The 22356-nt window shown below is 40.2% G+C and overlaps 1 long non-coding RNA gene across 1 annotated transcript in view; it reads left to right on the plus strand.

The window, feature by feature from the left end:
• Positions 1–3994: 3994 nt before the first annotated feature.
• LOC116086444 overlaps positions 3995–22356 on the plus strand; it is a 23165-nt gene continuing 4803 nt past the window's right edge. Inside the window, exons 1-2 of the long non-coding RNA XR_004116928.1 lie at positions 3995–4245; positions 14055–14193. This is a non-coding gene — a long non-coding RNA (uncharacterized LOC116086444). The remainder of the gene's footprint in view (positions 4246–14054; positions 14194–22356) is intronic.

Consider the following 22356-nt stretch of genomic DNA (forward strand, 5'->3'; position numbering starts at 1 on the left):
CTTTAAACCAAAAGTAAGCCACGTCTCAGACAATACAGCTACAGAAGTATTTTTAATATGAATCACAGTGATTACTAGAGCAGGATGTTAGAACAAGCTGACTTCTATAAAATGTCTAAGTTGATGGCAGGGAAGACCGTTAGCTAAAAATGATATCAGAAAAGGGAGTCTATGAAATATTGGATTCTGAAATGCATAAGGGGCCAGTGAAGCATCAGTGGCAGAGAACTGGGACTCCTATAGGGCAGGTATTTCTATCATCACCACTCATGTCTTATGGACCACTTCCCATCCAGGTCTGACAGGACTATTCCTTCTTACCTGCCAACCAGCCTAAATATCTCTTTCTTATGGGGAAATTTATTAAATTCTCATTTTTTGTTCTGAATGTTCAAAGCCAAGACTGACATTTGTGACACAAATGCAAAAGGGTTATCGAAAAGTAATAGCATTTTTTAAAATGTTTAATATAAGATTGTATTAAATTGTCTTAGAGGGTCTGAAAGTCCTAGGCTCAAGCAATCTTTTTCCCTTCAGCCTCCCAGTAGCTGGCACTATAGGTAGGTTTGACTATGCCTGACGTAGGATCCCATTTGATGATGCTGAATTTGATACATACCAAAAAATAGATGTCTTTGGGTGGTTTGGGGATTATTTTAAAGAAATTTTGTTATTTATTATTTGCAAACTAGTTACTTATTTTCCCATAATAAAATTTAATAACATTGATAACATGAGAAAAAATCCTCTAAAACAGACTATTTGAGTTGAGTCTAAGAGTCTTTTGAGGGGTACTCTTTACCTATGTGGGCTCCCTCAGTGATGGATGTCCTTTTCATTTCTTTTAATTTGTTTCATGAAGGGAAAAAAAGGCAAGAAAATATTATTTATTCAGTGTTGTTGCTCTGGATCCAAAGTTTCTAAGTCTGGGGCATGGGGCGCGCACAATCACAGGAATTAGTTTACTGAAAAAGCAAACTTCTGAGTATCTGTGTCCCAGGGGAGGGAGTGATCCTATGGCTCCACATTAAAAACTGTCTCCAGTCTCCCAACCCTGGTGTAATTCTTCTCAGACAGTATTTAGCCTTAGCGTTGCTCTGCTCTAGCCACAGAAGGCAGAGATAGCATAACCTTTTGGATATTGCCAGGTGCCAAGCATTGGCACTGAGAGATAAAGACTGGGGGTTCTTTTTTCAATTAATACAAGCATTACTAAGATTAGGGGAATGGTCATTTTGACACAGACCAATATCTGAATTAAACATAAGGATTAACAAGATAGAGAATCGGGCCGATTCTCCTGTGAAACGATAAGAAAAAAAGACATTTTTGGAAAAATGGGACAGATTTAAGATAAATGACCTATAACAGAAACTCCAGTGGAAGTTTAAGTCCTGTGTAAATGTAACTCTTGTGATGTCAGGGGGGACAAACCTTACTCAGCTATTCACACAGGACAAAGGAGCCTCGAGGACATGGGGAATGTACTGTCAACTCTGAGGATGAACTCTGAGCCCTAGATCCCTGGATCCCTATGTCCCTGAGGTGAACAAAGTTTCCCTCTATGTACCTCCAAGTCCTCTATATTCCATCAAGTTATAAGACAGAGCAATGTCCTTTCCAATTTAGGAGCAGAACACCCGAGAGAAGAAGTTATTTACTTAAGCATACCAGTTCAATGGTAGATGTCAAGTTGGTCTTATTCGAACCAGCTCCATAATTTCAAAGAGGAAGGGCTGTAGAAATAAATAACACAGTAGAAATAATAGTCACAGCAGAAATAAGCAAGAGAAAATCACTCACATGTGACAAATATCACTGCTCTGAAACTGGCAGCCTACCTGGAAAGGGTGTTTTCTGTCTTTCATGTGTCTTTCATGTGTCTTTCATGACAAAGACATGTTTGATAGGGAGAGAAGAAATTGATCACATGCTAGAAGATAATGAGCCTTTTCAGTGAGCTGGCCAGAAAAGGAGTCAGCACAAGCTCCCCAGAGACTCTGCACATCAAGGACTTCTTCCCCTGACCAGGGAGATGATGGACAAAAGCCATCTTTGCCAGTAGTACTGTGTACTTCTCCACAAGTGCTATGGCACAGTAAGTTTGCCCTGAACCCTTTTGAGGGCCTTTGAAATGGCTTGGGGATTTGGGAGTCACCAGAGACCAAGTCAAGTAGTTTCCCCTCTTTGCTTTCTCTTAGCTGAACTGTGCCGTGGCCTCAACAAGAGTCCTTTCAACCAGTAGCATGAAGACCTACTTGGCTTATGATGCTCCTTTGTTGTGATAAACCCATTTTAACAGTGGTTCTCAACCTTCTAATGCTACAACCCTTTATACAGTTCTTCACGTGGTAGTGACCCCCAACCATGACATTATTTTCATTGCTACTTCATACCTCTAATTCTGCTACTGTTATGAATGGCAAGGTAAATATTTTTGGAGATAGAGATTTGCCAAAGGGGTCCAAACCCACAGGTTAAGAACTGCTGCATTATAAGATTTAAAAATATGAAATTTATGAAAGTTAAAGACATTTTTACTTTTTGTCCAGTAACTTCAGCTTTAGGAACCCAACTTCAGGGCAATAAAATTAAACGCATCATCTAGGCATAAAGATGCTCCTTAGCAAATTATTAAGGTAAAATAAATGACTATTGGTCTAAATGCACTAAATCAGAAGTTTGAAACAGTGAAAATCTATGGGATGTTTGCAATGGAATGACTAAGGTTATAATTATAAGGGGATTTTTGCATTAGCAGGATACATCCGTCTATAATATTTAAGAAAAAAACCCCAGCAAGCTAGAAAATGTTAGTGTTCAATAGAATTCTCAACTCTATAAAAGTGTATATATTATGCATGGAAATGGGAAATCAATGAAAAAATTATCTCTGTGTGATATGATTATGGTTGAATTTGATTTCATTTCCTTTACTTTTTAATACTACAGTTTTTCAAAGTTTCTATAATAAGCAAGTAATTAATATGGAACCTAAAAATCCATTTTTACATGTGCACATCTATTTTTGTAAATGCTGGAACATGCTTTCCTGCTCCCTTATAGCAGCTCAGGCTTTGTGTGTTTGATGGCTGGTCTCCTGTATGACAGGCTCACTATTGTGAGTGTGTGTGTGTGTGTGTGTGTGTAGCGCACATGTGCAAGCCAATCTGCCTGTGGAAGCCAGAAGCTGATGTCTTTCTGTATTGCTCTCCATTTAATTTTTTTAAGGTGAGTGTCTCATTGAACCTCACCAATTTGGCAAGAACCAGGCATCCTCCTGCCTCTGCTACCCCAGCAGTAGGATGGCATCCCATTCAGGGTTTATTATTGTTTATTATCTTATTATTATTTACTTGTTTTGCTCATTTTATTGTATGTGGAGGCTGGGGGATCCAGATTTGCAAGCTTAATAATCTTATTGCTTTTCTGGCTTGGAGAATAATCATAATGTATTTGTTCTAATTTTTATATTTATTTTCTTTGATTTTAAGAAAGTGCACCCCACATTCACAACACACACACACACACACACACACACACACACACACACACACACACACACACACACCTCTTGTACAGAGGCCTGAGATCAAACAGAACAACAAAGCATATGTAATTTTCTCTGTCTTTGCTTTTCGGTTTCTCCCCTCCTCCCTCTTGGCTTTTACTGTCCTCAATATTAGTTTGCACTGAGGAATGGATGTCTGTGCCATGAGAAGGGAAGTGCGTAGAAGGGAGATGGAGGAGGGAAAGGGAGGCTGGCAGATTTCTTGGCAGGAGCAGAGCAGTGAGCAGAGCTGCTAAGGGGGTTAGGGTAGCTGGAAAAGAGCCTGGGAGGCAGGTTGAAATCGCATGGATAAGAGAAGACAGGCCATTTGGAGCCCCAGTCGGCTTCTCAGCAGGGAGAGCCAACATTCCAGAGAAGGCCGCCTGTAAGGAAGGCCCAGGGCCAAGGCGCAGGGCACAGCCTGCTCGCCTGAGTCTCCATGCCAGCTCACAGGAGCCGAGCAAAGCTGCTCTTACTTACTCTTAGGCTGTGGGTTGAGGGGGCCATTTCCTCTCCTGTACCCTGACTTTGGGTAGCACAGAGGACACTGATTCCAGTGCCTCAGGATTCTTCTGTTATGCAAGTGAGGCAGGCTGTGTGATGAGATTCCGAGTGACAGGAGCTGTGGAGTGCTGGGGACTGTGGCAGGCTGAAGTGGGCCGACACAATAGCATGCCAGCACTTTTGCCCAGCAGGTATGAGGCCCAGGGTGGCAAATATTCCAGTTTTTCTGAAGAAGTTAAAAATCTGAAGGCGTTTTGAATTCTAAGGAGAAGAAAGGATTCAAAGAAGGGGGTCTAGAGAAAGGGAGGTTTTAGTTTTTAAAGGATTGGCTTGTTTTACTTTTTTTTCTACTAAATGAAAACTCAGTGTATGCCAAATATAATGTGTCTGCTGGCTGGGTTTAATTTGTGGACCACTGGTTTGAGATGGTTTGAAATAAAATCATATAAGATTACTTCCCCTGAAGCTTGCTTATGGCTTTGCCAAATGCAATGTTCCCTGGAAAGACACACACTTAATGTCTGTTACTTATAAGGCATTCCTGGAGACACCATAAGGAATCTATGATCGATACTATCTTATTTTCAGGCTCCTGTGGATTTAGAATATTGCTGAAACAGTATTCTACTCAGGAAAGTTAGGTAATGGATCAATGTACGATTTGTTATCAAAATAATATATCTGATCATATATACCAAAGTCACCTTAAAGGGAAGGAAGCAGGTAGATGGGGAGATGGTTTGGTTGGCAAAGTGGCTGCCACACAACCATGAGGACATGAGTTCAAATACCAAACACCCACATTAAAATCACAGCATGGTGGCTTGCACCCATAGCCCAGGGCAGAGGGGTAAACACAAGAGAATTCCTCAAACTCCTTGACTCGGCAGCCTAGCTGAATTATGAACTTTAAGGTCATCTACTGACCTTCTCTTAAAAAGTAATGATGGGGAGTGGTTGAGAGCACATGTCAACCTTGGACCTTCACAAACACATGTATATAGGTGCATATGCATAGTGTACACATGCACTACGAATAGATACAACATACACAGCACAAAATAAAAATAACTAAGATGTGGGTCTCCTGTAACCTATGGAACAATGAGGGGAGGAGGCATGTATCTGTAGCCTCAGTGCTGGGGAGACAGGCGTGGATGGATTTCAGGGCTTGCACCCAGGGTTTGAACAGACCCTGTCTCAAAAAAAAATAAGATGGATAGCAATAGAAAAAGACACCCAGTGTTTGCCTCCTAATGTCAGCGCTTGGGTAAGTGCACCCGCGCATGCACTTTGCCTGTGCTCACATGCACAGACACGCACATACCAAGGAAGATCTAGAGGCCTACTAAGCTCAAGGGTAGTAAAATCAGGGGTTGTGCAAGTACCAAGGATGCTGTTCATACTTATATCCTCAGCACTTGGCACATAGAAATGATGCTCAACAAAAATATTCCTTGAATAAAAGGACAAAGTTAATAAGCCTGAGAAGGGAAGAAGTCAGTCTTGTGAACTAAGACAGTGAGGAATTAGGCAAATATTTTCATTACTAGCATGATGATATTCTACGGAGAGACAGTGAGTTCAAGGGTCTGAGCATTTGGTCACTAGGTCCTCATTGTTGCTAGGGAATGGGGATGTGTAACCAGTTCTCTCTGTAACCCATATTATAGTTGACAAGCTATTTGCCATCTCTGCTGAAATGTCTGCTGAACTTCCTAATGACCAATTAAGTTTCCTTGACATTTTGACGCAGGAGAAAAAGGACCCAGACACTATGCTCATGTAACAGCCTATCTCATAATGAGTGCACTGAGTCCCTCATCAGTGTTCTGGTTGTTTGGGGATTGGCCCATTGTCTCCCTGGGTGAGGTGCCACTCTTTGAGTTCTTGTGTGTGTGTATGTGCAGCCAACTTCCATGGGTTCTGAGTCATTGACCCTATACTTCTGCAACTGTCACCACAGACTAAGAAACTAAAAGGTTCTTTCCAGGCAGGACATATAGCTGTGGATCACAGACAGGGCAATGCTGTCTGGGGTATCAATCAAAGCTCAGAAACTAAAGGAATCAAAGCTGGAATTGTTGGTACATGCATGTAAATCCAGCACTTGGGAGATGGAAGCAGTTCAAAACCAGTCTAAGCTACCTAGAACATCCTGTTACAGAAGAACAAGGGCATGAGGTATAATTCTGTGGAGACTGCTTAGTATATACAGGGCTCTTTAGAATGCTCTCTCTCTCTTTCTCTCTCTCTCTCTCTCTCTCTCTCTCTCTCTCTCTCTCTCTCTCTCTCTCTCTCCACACACACACACACATGTACACACACACACACACACACAGAGAGAGAGAGAGAGAGAGAGAGAGAGAGAGAAAGAGAGAGAGAGAAAATAAAGAAGCTCTTGATAAAATCTCTTTGCTCTATCAAAAAGTTTGTTTTGAAGGAGAGTTAAAGTTGGTTAGGTGAAACTAAATGCCAGACTGAAGAACTTAGACTTTATCTGACATTCTGATAGAGGAGAAACTGAAGTTCTCTGTGGACTTAGATCATGTGATATGAAGAGAAAGTGCTCTGTTGCAATCTCATTATTGTTCAGAATTAACAAATCAATGCTGAAGGACTTTGTGGGAGACAAACAGGACCCTCCCCAAAGATGTGAGCTGACTGCAAATATCCTATCCTGGATCTATAGCCTTTGAGAACATAGTGGCCCCAGCATTAGCAGAATCAGCTCAAACATGAAGGTCACGATATGAGAAATGCCTCAGTAAAATCAGACTCCATCATGATTAAGAGCTATCTCTGTTGAGCCTGGTAATCAAAGGCTTAGGATGCTGTTGTCATTGTGAACATTTCCAACATAGGCATTTATAATCCCGAAGAAGCTCAGGCACGCTCGGATATAAGTTGTGTCCATGTGATGCCCCAAAATTTAAGAGTAGAAGACAACTTCTGGTCATAATTGGGCCTCCTGGCTGCAGTCCCATGAAAAGTTGTGGATGATCAGTACAGACAGGTGTTCATAGGGCACCTTGGACAAGCTAGGGGAATTTGTAGCTGTTGTCAATCCCTTGAATTGGAGTTTCAAGGGATTCAGAGCTCAATGTCTGTGAGCTCTGAACCCATTCTTTAAAGGAAGATGTGTCTAGATTTCTAATTCATGAAGTGGACAAAAGTGTTGAGACCCTGCCTCCTGTATGAGAGTTTCTTCTGATACACTTTTGTGGGGACGGTAGAAAAGTTTAGTTTAACTAGTTTAAAAGCCTAGTTTAGCATAAGATTTAGTGATCCCCAAACTCCTTACATTTTATCTTTGTTACAAAGGGGGAAATAGTAACTTCATGTGAACATCCAGGTACATACTACCTTGATTAAATGCCGACAGAAGACATCAGCATTGCTGAGACAGGGGCACCATGGCCTTCGGCCACTGATAGGTAATAGATGTTTCTAGACAAATCCATATCTCTAACCTAATTATGAGGAATCATTACACACATCATGTAAGCTGAAGGATGCTCTGCTATATAACTAAGTAAGGTTTTAAAAATTATTTATTATTTTTTGAGATTATATTTACATCACTTCCCACTCTCTTCAAACCTTCCTATATATCCCTCCTTGCTCTCTTTCAAATTCATTTTATATATATATATGTATATATATATACATATATACATATGTATATATGTGTGTATGTGTGTGAATGTGTGTGTGTGGGGGGGTGTGGTGTGTGTATGGAAGTTAAGACACACATACATATGGAATAATACATATGGAAGTTAAAGAAAAAACACATATACACATATGTACATATATATGGAACAATATATGTATATATATGGAACAATATGTAAATATATATGGAAGTTAAAGAAGACATAAAGAGGAGATGAAGTACTATTTATTGTAGCATAAACTGTAGACTCATAGACTCATGGAAACTAAATGCAATAAATATACTGTGTATCCTAAAATGTGTTTGTATTGAAAACAACAAAAGATATTAATTGTAAGAGTTAATAAAACATGGAACATGGACAGTGGTTTATTCAGGTTTGGAAACAATAGAGTATGGGCTAAATATACTGCAGAGCTTGTTTTTATGAGATGTGTTTGAAGGGATTGTAAAAATAAACAAACAAAACCTAATAAATTCTAACGGTGAAGCCCATCAAAGTACAAAATCCTTATCCATCCATTTCAGTGAGTTCCGGACTAAGCCACTAGTAAAAGTCAAGGTGTGTTTTGTTTTAGCTCTTAGATCCACAAAAACGGATAGGCCTTTGTCTACACTTTCCATAGCTAATACACCTTCGTCTCTGGGAACCTGTCATCACTGTTCAGGCCCCAGGCTCGCCAAACAATGTGAAAACAGATTGGCTAGACTGTCTGTCTGCAGAAGGAAAATATTGCAAAGCCATGATCCCAAGTAATTATAGCAACTGTTGTTATTGTTGAGACATTCTTACATGTGTCCCCAGGCTGGCCTTGGACATGCTAGGTCATCATAGATGTGAATCTTTTGTTGTATTCTCAACATCTCCCAAGAGGTAGAATTACAAGTCCACACCACTGTGCCTAGTTGATGCCATGCCATGTCTAGAAATCAAACCCAGTGCTTTATACATCCTGGGCTGCATCCCCAGCCCCACAGTCATAAGAGGAGTTACTGTGACACTCTCAGGTAATATTTGTGTTACACTTAGTAGATGCCAAAATCGAAGCACCTTTTCCTGTACTAATTCATTGAATTTCCTTTTTGGCCTTATGAGATTAGGAGCTGTTATTGTGCCCATTTTACACTCAAGGAAGCCAAGGCCAGAGGAAATCCAGCATCCTTCCCTAGAGAGTCAGGGTAAAGCCAGCCTTTGATCCCAGAAAGATAGATCTAACAACCATCTCCCAAATAGCTCTGTCCAATTAGTTCTGCCTCATTACCCTGATGATTTATTAACCATGCAGGATTTGTGCACACATATCTATCCGAGTTTTCTTCCCCTTCCATAAGAACAGAGGAACGGGCAAAGGAGCAGTCTGGGCTCACGAGGCCCTGGAACCAAGGCTAGGTTTCTTCTGTCCCTCTTTGCTTTGCAACACAGCAAAACAAACGACTCCCTTAATAGCATCAGAGAAGCCTGCCATCCCTGCTCTGTGTTTCTCAGGAGGAGAGGTTGCAGCATTGAAGCCATGGCTATAAATATCAGAGTTAATGAGGGAGGACTCCTGGAGACCTAAATGTATCCATTTTACGGGTTTGTCATACATCAGGTTAATATGATTCTGACAAATAATTGTATTGAAAACCGGACAGGGACTTGAATGTTGCTGCTCCTTTTGAATGTTAGAGCAGAGTCTTCTGGCTAATTAAAAGGTGATGATGCTGGCTCAGAAATGCAGAGCAATACTATAACAATTTGTGACATTTAGACAAAGGAGTGTGTGCACACCCCACCTTGGCACAGACTGTGTGACTGTCATTGTCTAATTTCCTTAACAAGCACAGCGACTCCTTTATACGGATGGTTGAGCAGTGAGACCTGGTGTGGATGCTACTCAGGGCTGGGGTGGGGTGGGAAGATAGAGGAAGAATTCGTTTGTGCCTTTTCTTTCTGTTTTAAAACTAACATTGGCTATTTCACTCTCTGCATTTCTTGGTTTCCTGTAGTTCTTTATGTAGGGGCGAGGCTTTTCCCTATCTGTCTTGGCATGTCTGTTGTTAATGTCCTTGTTCAGGACATTGTATAGGCAGTCATGATGGTGAAACTTCACGGGTGTAGTATCACACCAATTGATTTCCAAGGTCAACCTTGTAAACATACATAGAAGTAACATTATACAGACTGATCAGAATGTGTGTGTTTGTGTGTGTGTGTGCACACGCACGCGAGCATGCATAAATGACTGTAAGAACAATTACTGAAAAGAGGACATGGATTTTATATATACACACATATACACATAGATATAGATATATAGTTTTCTATGTATCTATCTCTATCTATCTATCTATCTATCTATCTATCTATCTATCTATCTATCTATCTATCTATCTATCTATCTATCTATCTGGGTTTGGAAGGAGGAAAGGGAATGGAGAAATGATGTAATAGTATTATAATCTCAAAAATAAAAGATATAAAGTTTTTACAGAGTAGCATTAATTTTAAAGGCTTTCAAATGGAAGGACATATAGATTAGGTCAGTCTCTGAAATAGATTTTCAGTGAGAACATGTCAAACCACAATGGTAGCTTCTTCTCTGACCCTAAGGATGACTTATTCCCTCTAGGGTTAATTACAGTGGCCTCTGAGAGGAAAGGACTTCTTACTAGTGAAAAAAAAAGACACCCTGAAGCTGTGACATTTGCTGTCATGTAATTGGGATGCCCTGAAATCCTGGAGCTGTACTGCAGGCTGGAATGCAGGCACTTCTGAAAAAAACTGATCTGGAAGGTGACATGCAAGTCCATGGGCCTCTCTTCATACTCAAGGACACCTCCACAGCACTATAGCTATTTGCCATACAAGGGCATCACACAGAGGGGAAACAAAGGGTCCAAAGTTCAGTGCTTTCTATATTCATAAGCCTTACCTGGGGGTCAGGTCTGTCTGAGTTAGCAAATTTCAGTTCATGCACACAGTCAGACCCACAGAAGAGCCTGGGATCCTAGAGTACATTAAAGGTATTGTTTTCCTGTGCTTTCTTATCTTCCTACCAAGCATCTGCGAGCCTCCTTCATACTTGCCTACACAGCCATGCCCCATCTCTCCTGCAGCATAAAAGTGAAGGAGACACACCCATAGTTGTACTAATCCCGTGTCCTTGACTCTGTTGGTACTGCTCCTACTCATCAGAAACATCATTCCCTCACTGCCCTTCCCTTTTCTGAGCATCACCCCTCAATAGATTTCTGGCCATTAACTACAGTGAGACACTCCATCAGATATCCAAACCACACCCATATTCTTGCAACTGAATCCAGGATAGACCTTGTGCAAAGTGAAATTTAATGTACCTACTCAAATGTTCTTTTCTCATCAATAATTAACCCACCACCCATTAAATTAAAAGTCCTGATCTCAACAGGGATTTTTCTTTTCAGTGTGTGTGTGTGTGTGTGTGTGTGTGTTGTTGTTGGTGGTGGTGGTGGTGGTGGTGGTGGTGTTTTGTATGTATATGTATGTAGTGTGTCTGTGTGTGTATATGTGTGTTGTTTGTGGTATGTATATGTATGTATGGTATGTATGTGTGTGAAATTTAATATACCTATTCAAATGTTTTCTCACCAATAATCAACCAACCACCCATTGAATTAAATGTCCTGTTTCAAAAAGGGGTTTTATTTTCATTGTGTGTGTGTGTGTATGTGTGTGTGTGTGTGTGTGTGTATGTATGTGTGTAGTGTATAAGTGTATATATGTGTGTGTATGCATGCTGCATGTATGTGGTGTTTGGTATGTGTGTGTGTGTGTGTGTGTGTGCTGTGCGTCTATGTAGTGTGTGTATATATGATTGTGGTATGTGTGTGGTGTATGTGTGGTGTATATGTGTATGTGTGCTGTGTGTGTATGTGTAATTGTGTGTGGTGTGTGTATGTGGTGTGTGTATGTGTGTGTATGTGTGTGGTGTAGATGTGTATGTGTGCTGTGTGTGTATGTGTGGTATTGTGGTGCATGTGTAGGTGGTATATGTGTTTGTGTGGTGTGTGTATCTATGTGGTGTGTGTGTATGTCTGTGTATGTGTTTGTGTATATGTTTGTGTGTCTGTGTGTTGGAGGGGGAGCCAGAGATTAACATCAAGTGTCTTCCTAAATTGCTTTCCTTCTTTTTTTTTTTTTTTGACAGTCTCTCACCGAACTTGGTGTTCATCAAATAATTTAGATCAGCTGAACTCCAAAAGCTCTATCTCTACACTCCAAGTGCTGAGGCTACAAGTGGACATAACTGTACCCACTTTTACATTTTATTACTTCTTTGAGAATTTTAAGCAATTTAGTCTAATCATATTCACCCCTCACTCCTCCCCCAATTCCTTCCAGATCCACCCCCACAACTTCATCTTTTTTTTTTCATGACTCAGTTTGTGCTGCCCACATAGTCATGGGTGTAGGATCGTCCACTGGAGCATTTAGGGTTCACATTACTAAAGCAAACAGATTCTCCATACCCTCAAATGATTCATCAGTCCGTAACTGTGCAGGTAGGGGTGGAGGCTCATGAGTCCCTTACCACTCCATGCAAACATGTTGGCTAGCTTGATTGTGTACAGATCGTGAGAGGGCAGCCCCAACTGCTTTGAGCTAGTGCTTGCAGTCGTCCTTCCATGTCCAGAAGACACCTCTTCTCTGGCCCTCCCCTTCCTCTAACTGTTACAATCTTTCTGTCCCTCTTGAGGAATGGTTCTGAGACTCCGAGAAGGGGTTGATGTCACATTTGTGGGTGAGCACTCCCTTAACAGGCGCTACACTATGGTCAGTTGTGAGTTTCTATGATAATCACTGTCAACTGCATGAAGAAACTTCTCTGATGCAACCTAACAGCTGCATTCCAAGATGGGTATAGAGGTACACATTTAGAGAGCAGTAAATTTAGCAAAAAGAGTATTAAGTAGGGGAACTGTGAGCTCCCCCAAACATTGGTTCTTGGTTTAAAGGAGCATGCATGTGATTCCTTCTGCAGAATGGGCCTATAAACCAATCAGAAAAGTGGTTGGTGAGTCCCATAACCTTCATGCCACTTCTTCCCCCATGGCACATCTTGACATGCTAATCATTAGTTCACAGTGTTCACAGCCTGGTAACAGTGTTTATGCCTTTTCTCCTAGTGCCCTACATATAGCACTTCTGCTACTATGAAATCCAGTCAGTCAAGGAGAGGCTTCCTGACCAACACCAGTTTGATATTTCCATGTCTTATAAACATACGTGATGTGTCTTCAATGACAGGGTCTTAACCATTAAGTTGTGGTGGGTAAGCAAGAGCAGTTATACTCAGCCTTTCATGTATGTTTTGGGGTTTCAAACTCAGGTCCTCATGGCTTGTATTACTATAGACATTTTCCAACTAAGCCATCTCCTTAGTCCCACCCTTTGCTTTAGAAATGCCTCTGAAATGCCTCTGAAGTCACTCCATGTCAGGCTATTAAGATAAGTGCCATGACTTCTAGATGCTAGAGCATCACCAGGAGAAATGTCCTCAATTCTTAGAGACAGCTGTTCTTTCTTCCATTCTAAAAGTTACTGGTGGTGAGAGAGCCTTCACAGGTAACTTAGCACTGGCCCAGAGACCCTCTTTCTGGTCTAGAATCATCTCACCACATCTTTTAGTTATAATCCAGTACATGAAGGAAGCCCTTGACTGCAAGAGATCAGAAAGAACATAGAAAAAACTCCCAACAGAAGCTAGGCTCTCAACCCAGTCTTTGGAGAGCGTGTTTTCCTTTAAAACAAACAAACAGACAAACAAACAAACTTCTTTGCATTATGTGTGTGTGTGTGTGTGTGTGTGTGTGTGTGTGCATGTGTGTGTGTGTGTATGTATGAGTGTATGGGTTGAATGCATGTAAGTTCACATGCCACAGTATGCATGTGAAGGTCTAAGGAAAACCTGTGAAAATTGGTTCTCTGCTCTTACAATTAGGTTCTGGGTATATAGCTTAGCAGTAAGTGCCTTCACCCACAAAGCCATCTCATCAGTCTAGAAAAAAAGCTTTTCATTTTTACCCACCAATCTCAAGATTTGGAATGTCTTACATTCCAAAGAGCAAATCGATGGAATGAGATGATATTCATTGTTCCAATTAAACCTCTTGGTGAGCTCTCCATCCAACTTTCTGTAACCCATAAAATCAGCACAGTTGCCACTCATCCTCTAAGATCTGAGTGGTTGCATGGCTATGGACAAATGGGCAGGTGGTGCCCCACAATGGGGCCTGGATGAGCTCTTCCCTCCTTCCTGGACATAAGGAGAAGGATTAACTCAAATTCTTTCCTATTAGAGAATGGCAACATAAACAACTGAAAAGTCACTGTGAATTTTATCCCAGAGAAAGCTATGGATGTGCTTGCTAGAAGAGATTTGATGTCTCCCTTCTGTCAAGACTGGATCTTCTATACTGATCACTACTGCTACAAGAAGTGAGCAACTGTAAATACGTAGAGGTGGGAACAGTGCCTGGTCAGAGGGCAAGAATGAAGGTATGTAGAGAATGGTGGCTGGTCAGAGTCCTGCAAGGCAGTGCTCAGTTTTAGCTTTGTCTGATTTTAAATACTGAAAGTTAAGAGGGGTTCCAAAGAATTAGGACTCAAGAAATGGAATACATACAAATTAGTCTAGATTTTCTAAGGTCAAGGAGCCTAAATTCCTAGATTGGATTGGATCTATGTGAGTACTGAGAGCTGTTGGAACCTAGGGAATATTCCAGGTGAGGAGAGATGGAAACAGGCTGTTGATAGTAAGTATTTGTGTACAGGCACAAACTACTGCTGTTGCTTTTCTGTCAGCTCTTTGTACAGCTAACAGGTAGCCAGGTAATGCCAGTTTCTCTTCAGTGAAGCCATGCCTCGGCAGCTGCAGACCCCAAAGCACACCCTGAAACTGGATGAGGAACAAAAGGTTCTGAAGGCTGCTCTGCATGCCTGTGCCTTCCTGTGCACACAGGTTCAGAGGCAGCAATGGCTGGCCAGTCAGGGTCATTATGGCCATAAAAGAGGTGTCTTATCCTAAGGTTTAGGACTTGCAATTTCTGAAATTTAATGATGGCCTTGGGACTTATTAACATGTGAGAGCATACTGTGGAGACAATGATTATCTTTTGGATGACCTTGAATATGAGAAGACCATCTGTAACTTTCCTTGTAGAGCACACTAGAAATAGTCCTGGCCTTGGAATGACATGATCCATCCTAAATTACCCTAGAAATCTGTACACTATTTTCTGAGAAACAGGTTGTGCATGGTGGGCCAGGATAATCCTTCTAGAAGGGGGTGGTTTTACTTAGAATGGATCTACATATAAAACTGCTAAGTTAGAATTTATAAAATATCTAAGCTTATTTCATTTACTTAAAAGTAAGTTAGCTAGCCACATGTTTATGTATGTGTATGTATATGTGCACTGATACATGTTTTATTCATATATGAATATATGTGCATATGTATGTGGATATATGTATATAGTTTGGGGTTTTATGAGTATATACACATACATCACATACATGCACACAGAATGTATGAGACCTTCAGGGTCAGAGACAAAGCCCATTGATGACTTTTCAGCAGGAACTCAAGACAAGGCTGTGTAGGTCAGGGTACCAGGCATATGGATGAGAACATTATTGGAGAGACCAGTTAATTAGGAAACTCTGATCTCTATAGACCTGGGAGAAGTCTGTATATCCTCCCCACAGAGTAAAACATTATCTTTACTCTGAAATTTCATCTAATCTTTGAGTAGAGGAAAAGAAGGTTTTTATCTTTACTACTTTGAAGCATCTCCAGGGAGAGAAATGTCTTGAAGCTTTACTATCCTGAACATCTCCTTATGCAAACAGTTTAAATTCAGCAATGTAAATGTTTTTGCTTAGAAGATCTTGACTGTGAAGCAATGTAAGCTATTCATGGAGAATGACTTCCTCAAAATACCTGTACGTAAAATACAAATGTCTGTCTTTTAACACAGGTCCTTTAGATATACACAGACCCTCAGCAGGATTATTGTACAATTATAATGCCCAATACTATATAATTTTGGAGACTAGAAGAATAGACTAGGGTAGTGTGACCATCTCTCATATTTATCCCTCTACTTCTGATGGCATACGGGAATTGGTATTCTTTCAAGGGACACTGGGGCTCAGGTGTTTAGGGCCATGGTGACCAGTAACTTGAGTGGTAAGCTAAAGGAATACCTGAGTGTTGTAATGAGGAAAACATCAGGAGAAAACATCTGCTTAGTGGATTTCTCAAAGGTATAAGGACACTTTCAAACTTGTCCACAAGAATAGGACTCTTGGTTCAGAGGAGTATTATACTTGTAGCACAAGGATGTGCTTGTTTGTTCTAAAGTGAAATTGTCTGGTTGAGTTCTTTTTGACCTAAAGGGGGAGGCAGGACCATTTGAAAAGGATTAAACCCAGAAGCGAGGTGTCTTAATTAGGATTTCTATTGCTGTGAAGGGATACCCACAGCCACAGCAACTCTTATAAAGGACAACATTTAGTTGGGGTTGGCTTATAGTTCAGATATTTAGTCCATTATTATCATGGTGAGAAGCATGATGATACATAAACCGACATGGTGCTGGAGAGGTAGCGAAGAGTTCTACATCTGGGCCAGCAGGCAGCAGGAAGAGAGTGAGGCACTGGGCCTGGCTTGAGCATCTAAAACTTCAAATCCCACCTCCCATTGACATACTTCCTCTAACAAGGAAATTCCTCCAATAATGCCACTTCCTATGAGTCTATGGGGGCTAGTTTCATTCAGACTACCACACTAAGGATAGCAGCTCAGAACTGTAATCCTAGCACTCAGGAACCTGAGACAGTAGGAGTAGCCTGAATTTCTGGCTGACCTAGGTTCCAAACCAGCCTTTGTTACAAGGCAGGGGCCTGTTTCAAGCAAAACAAAACAAAACAAAATGAAACTAGGTCCTGAAGATTTTGACTTTCATTTACCTTCTTTGGATCCAAATCCTTTGACTTATTTGTGTAGTGTTCCTTTGCTAACAGCTATCTCCTTTGGCATTCTGGAAAGGAGACAAAAGGTTTGCTTCTCTTTGTTGTGTGAGACCTGACACCAGAAGTGAAGTCTTCAGCAGTTCTGTGGCAGAATAGTTTCTCAGAGTACACTACTCTTGGCTGACCCTGTAAAGACCCTCTTGTTTTCTGTTTCTGTCCCAGTCTCCTTACCTTGTCTAAGCAGGAGGTGTACTGCCTCAGTCTCTACTCCAGGAGGTAAGAAAGAAGCAATACTATGACTGGATGAGGCTTCTCTTAGTTGGATGTTTAATGTCAGTTAAAGATCAGGCAAATGGTGCTTATTTCATGGCCACCTGATGGTTCTTCCCACCAAGGAGATAATGTGGGACCCATCTTTCAAATTCATTTACTTCCACTTAGCCCATGGTGTCTATTATACATATAGATGTATGGATGTACATGGATCTCCAACCCCAGCCTCCCTCCAGACACAGCTGTAACAAACAGCACAATATGATGTGTCTTCAATGAATTCATCCTTTCTTTCATGGACCATCTTCTTCCATAATCCTTACAGTGAAATTCCACTTCTTCTCAAAACTCCAATAGACACAGAGACCATTCCAGGGTCCTTTCTTCTCAAAATCTGACTTCCAGAGCGAAGACACATTAAATCGAATTTCTATAACTATGTCTGTCCTGTTCCCTGCTCTCCTCTTGGCCCTTCCAACCTCTCATCATTTCTTCCTTGCTCTTAATGAGCTCCACATAGTTTCCCTCACTTGAATTGTCTCACCTCTCCAAAACTTACAGAATCCATCAACTCAACAATCATTACTGAAATGCAAACATGATTAAACTGTCTTCCCATGCCTTCTGCTGTTCTTAGAATAAATTCCTCACCCCGATGACTCACAAAACTTGTCTCATGATTTTCAGAGCACCTTTACGATTGAGCTTACAAGGGACCATGAGGTTGCTCACATCCAGGTATGTAAGCCAGAGAATCTGAACATTCTGAACTGGGAGATACAGTTATGTCCAGGAAGAATCAGATTGTTCAGAAAACCAACAGATATGGAGTTGGAAAACACTGCTTCACCACTGTTCCAGACTAATTTCTAGTTAATGAAACTATTTCGACTTGTGTTTAATCTATCTCAAAATTTGTGGTTCCTGGGGATACTTGTGTATCTATTTGCCTTTTCCGCCCTCCCTGACCAGCCCCACACTCTTAAGTTCCTAATTTGCTAATATCTCCCTATTCATCCTTGTAGATTTAGCTTAAAGATTACTATTGTCCCTTCTAAGGCTTGTGTCTATAGACTGAGTTTCAAAGACCTCTTATACTCTTCAAAGGTTTGTTTTTAGTATCTTTCATTGGCAAGAATCTCTTGTAGCCCAGTAAGCCCTGAGAGGTGAGGCAGTGCGTATCAGGTGCTTAATGTGTTTTTAAAAACTATTGAATATATTCAATATTTGTTCAAATTTTCTTTTTGAAAAGCAACAACAACAACAACAGCAACAAAAACAGCAACATGGTTTTACAACATCACCAAGGCTGTCCTAGTTAAAATGTGGTCCACATCAAGACGGAGCTGATCCTATGCCACAGTGTTCTACACCCGAATACCAGCAGGAGAGAGCTGGTTTCCTAGGAGTGCTGAAATCCTGTGAGTACAGGTAAGACCACCACTTCTGCTCAGAGGGACCAGCCCGGAGTCCTCAAGCACAGGAACTGAGGAGCAGCCTGGGACAGAATCCTTCTGGTTTCCACCTACACTCAGAACTAACTCTGTGCCACTGCTCTCCATACCCAAATATCTTTGGGAGAGAACTGGTCTCCCAGGAATAGTGACACACAGGCTTGCAGGAGGGACAAGCCACAGTTGGAGACAGCCAGACAAGCTAACACAAGAGGTAACCAGATATAGAGAGGTAAGGGCAAGAACATAAGCAATAGAAACCAAGGCCACTTGGCATCATCAGAACCCAATTCTGCCACCACAGGAAGCCCTGAATATCCCAACATACCAGAAAAGCAAGACTCTAATTTAAAGTCAAATCTCATGATGATGATAGAGGACTTTAAGAAAGACATAAATATGTCCTTTAAGGAAATACAGGAGAACACAGGTAAACAAGTAGAAGCCCTTAAAGAGGAAACACAAAAACCATTAAAGAATTATAGGAAAACAAAACCAAACAAGTGAAGGAATTGAACAAAACCACCCAGGATCTAAAAATGAAAATAGAAACAATAAATAAATCATAAAAGGAGATAACCCTGAAGATATAAAATCTAGGAAAGAGATCAGGAGTCATAGATACAAGCATCACCACATCACCAACAGAATACAAGAGACAGAAGAGAGAATCTGAGGTAAGAAGATACCATAGAAAACATTGACACAACAGTCAAAGAAAATACAAAATACAAAAAGCTCCTAACCCAAAACATCCAGGAAATCCAGAACACAATTGGAAGACCAAACTTAAGGATAATAGGTATAGAAGAGAGTGAAGATACCCAACTTAAAGGGCCAGTAAATATCTTCAACAAAATTATAGAAGAAAAATTCCCTAACCTAAAGAAAGAGATGCCCATAAACATATAAGAAGTTTACAGAACTCCAAATAGATTGGGCCAGAAAAGAAATTCCTCCCATCACATAACAGTCAAAACACCAAAAGCACAAAACAAAGACTACTAAAAAGCAGTAAAGGAAAAAAGTCAAGTAACATATAAAGGCAGGCCTATCAAAATTACACCAGACTTCTCACCAGAGACTATGATACCTAGAAGATCCTGGGCAGGTGTCATACAGACCCTAAGAAAACACAAATGCCAGTTCAGGCTACTATAGCCAGCAAAAATCTCAATTACCATAGATGCAGAAAACAAAATATTCCATTTCAAAACCAAATTTACACAATATCTTTCTACAAATCCAGCCCTACAAAGGATAATAGATGGAAAACTCCAACACAAGGAGGGAAACAACACATTTAAAAAAGTAAGAAAGTAATCTTTTTTCAACAAACCCAAAAGAAGATAGCCACAAAACAAAAAAATAATATCAAAAATAACAGGAAGCAACAGTCACTATTCCTTAATATCTCTTAACATCAATGGACTCAATTCCCCAATAAAAAGACATAGACTAACAGATTGGATATGTAAATAGGACCCAGCATTTTGCTGCATACAAGAAATGCACCTCAATGTCAAAGACAGATGCTACCTCTGAGTAAAAGCCTGGAAAACAATTTTCCAAGCAAATGGTCCCAAGAAACATGCTGGGGAAGCTATTCTAATATTGAATAAAATCAACTTTCAACCAAAAGTTATCAAAAAGGATGAGGAAGGACACTTCATACTCATCAGAGGAAGAATCTATGAAGAATAACTCTCAATTCTGACCATCTATGCTCCAAATGCAAGGGCACCCACATTCATAAAAGAAACTTTGCTAAAGCTCAAAGTGCACATTGTACCTCACACAATAATAGTGGGAGACATCAATACCCCATTCTCATTAATGGATAGATCATGGAAACATAAAGTAAACAGAGACACAGTGAATCTAACAGAAGTTATGGACCAAATGGATTTAACAGGTATCTATAGAACATTTCATCCTAAAACAAAAGAATATACCTTCTTCTCAGCACCTCATGATATCTTCTCCAAAACGGACCACACAATCATTCACAAAACAGGCCTCAACAGATACAAGAACACTGAAATAATCTCATGCATAGTATCAGATCACCACAGACTAAGGCTGGTCTTCAATGGCAACAAAAACAACAGAAAGCCCACATATAAACATATGGAAGTTGAACAACACCCTACTCAATGATAACTTGGTCAAGGAAGAAATAAAGAAAGAAATTAAAGACTTGTTAGAATTTAATGAAAATGAAGCCACAACATATCCAGACTTATGGAATACAATGAAAGCAGTACTAAGAGGAAAACTCATAGCTCTAAGTGTCTCCAAAAAGAAACTGGAGAGAGCATACACTAGCAGTTGACAGCACATCTGAAAGCTCTAGAACAAAAAGAAGCAAATACACCCAAGAGGAGTCAACAACAAGAAATAAACTCAGGGATGAAATCAACCATGTAGAAACAAAAAGAACCACACAAAGAATCAACAAAATCAGGAACTGGTTCTTTGAAAAAATCAACAAGATAGATAAACCTTAGCTAGACTAACCAGAAGGCACAGAGACAGTATCCAAATCAACAAAATCAGAAATGGAAAGAGAGATATAATAACAGAAAGTGAGGAAATTCAAAATATAAGATCCTACTACAAAAGCCTATACTCAACAAAACTGGAAAATCTATATGAAATGGACAATTTTCTAGACAGATACCAAATACTAAAGTTAAATCAATATCAGATAAACCATCTAAACAGTCCCACAACCCCTAAAGAAATAGAAGTAGTCATTTAAGTCTCCCAACCAAAAAAAAAAGCCCAGGACCAGATGGGTTTAGTGCAGAATTCTATCAGACCTTCAAACATGACATAATACCAGTACTCTTCAAACTATTCCACAAAACAGAAACAGAAGGAACACTACCCAATTCGTTCCATGTAGCCACAGTTATGCTGATACCAAAACCACATAAAGACCCAACAAAGAAAGAGTACTTCACACCAATTTCCCCTATAAATATCAGTGCAAAAATACTGAATGAAATTCTCACAAACCAAATCCAAGAACACATCAAAACGATCATTCACTACAAGCAAGTAGGCTTCATCCCAGGGATGCAGGGATGGTTCAATATACTGAAATCCATCAACATAATCTATTACATACACAAACTCAAAGAAAAAAAAAAACACATGATCATTTCATTAGATGCTGAAAAAGCATTTAACAAAAATTCAACATCCCTTTATGTTAAAAGACGTGTAAAGATCAGGAATTCAGGTTCCATGCCTAAACATTGTAAAAGCAGAATAGAGCAAACCAGTAGCCAACATCAAACTAAATGGAGAGAAACTTGAAGCAATCCTACTAAAATCAGGAACTAGACAAGGCTGCCCACTCTCTCCCTATCTATTCAATACAGTACTTGAAGTTCTACCTAGAGCAATTAGACAACAATAGGAGGTCAAAGGGATACAAATAGGAAAGGATGAAGTCAAAATATCACTATTTACAGATGATATGATCATATACTTCAGTGATCCCAAAAATTCCACCAGAGATCTCCTAAAGCTTATAAACAACTACAGCAAAGTAGCCAGATATAAAATTAACTCAAACAAATCAATAGCCTTCCTATACTCAAAGGATAAACAAGATGAAAAAGAAATTAGGGAAACAACACCCTTCACAGTAGTTACAAGCAATATAAAATATCTTGATGTGACTCTAACCAAACAAGTGAAAGATCTGTACGACAAGAACTTCAAGTCTCTGAAGAAAGAAATTGAAGAAGACCTCAGAAGATGGAAAATCTCCCATGCTCATGGATTGGCAGAATTAATATAGTAAAAATGGCCATCTTGGTGAAAGCAATCTACAGATTCAATGTAATCCCCATCAAATTCCAGCTCAATTCTTCATAGA

Source organism: Mastomys coucha, unplaced genomic scaffold (assembly GCF_008632895.1).
Source record: "Mastomys coucha isolate ucsf_1 unplaced genomic scaffold, UCSF_Mcou_1 pScaffold12, whole genome shotgun sequence".
In the NCBI taxonomy this organism is placed as follows: Eukaryota; Metazoa; Chordata; class Mammalia; order Rodentia; family Muridae; genus Mastomys; species Mastomys coucha.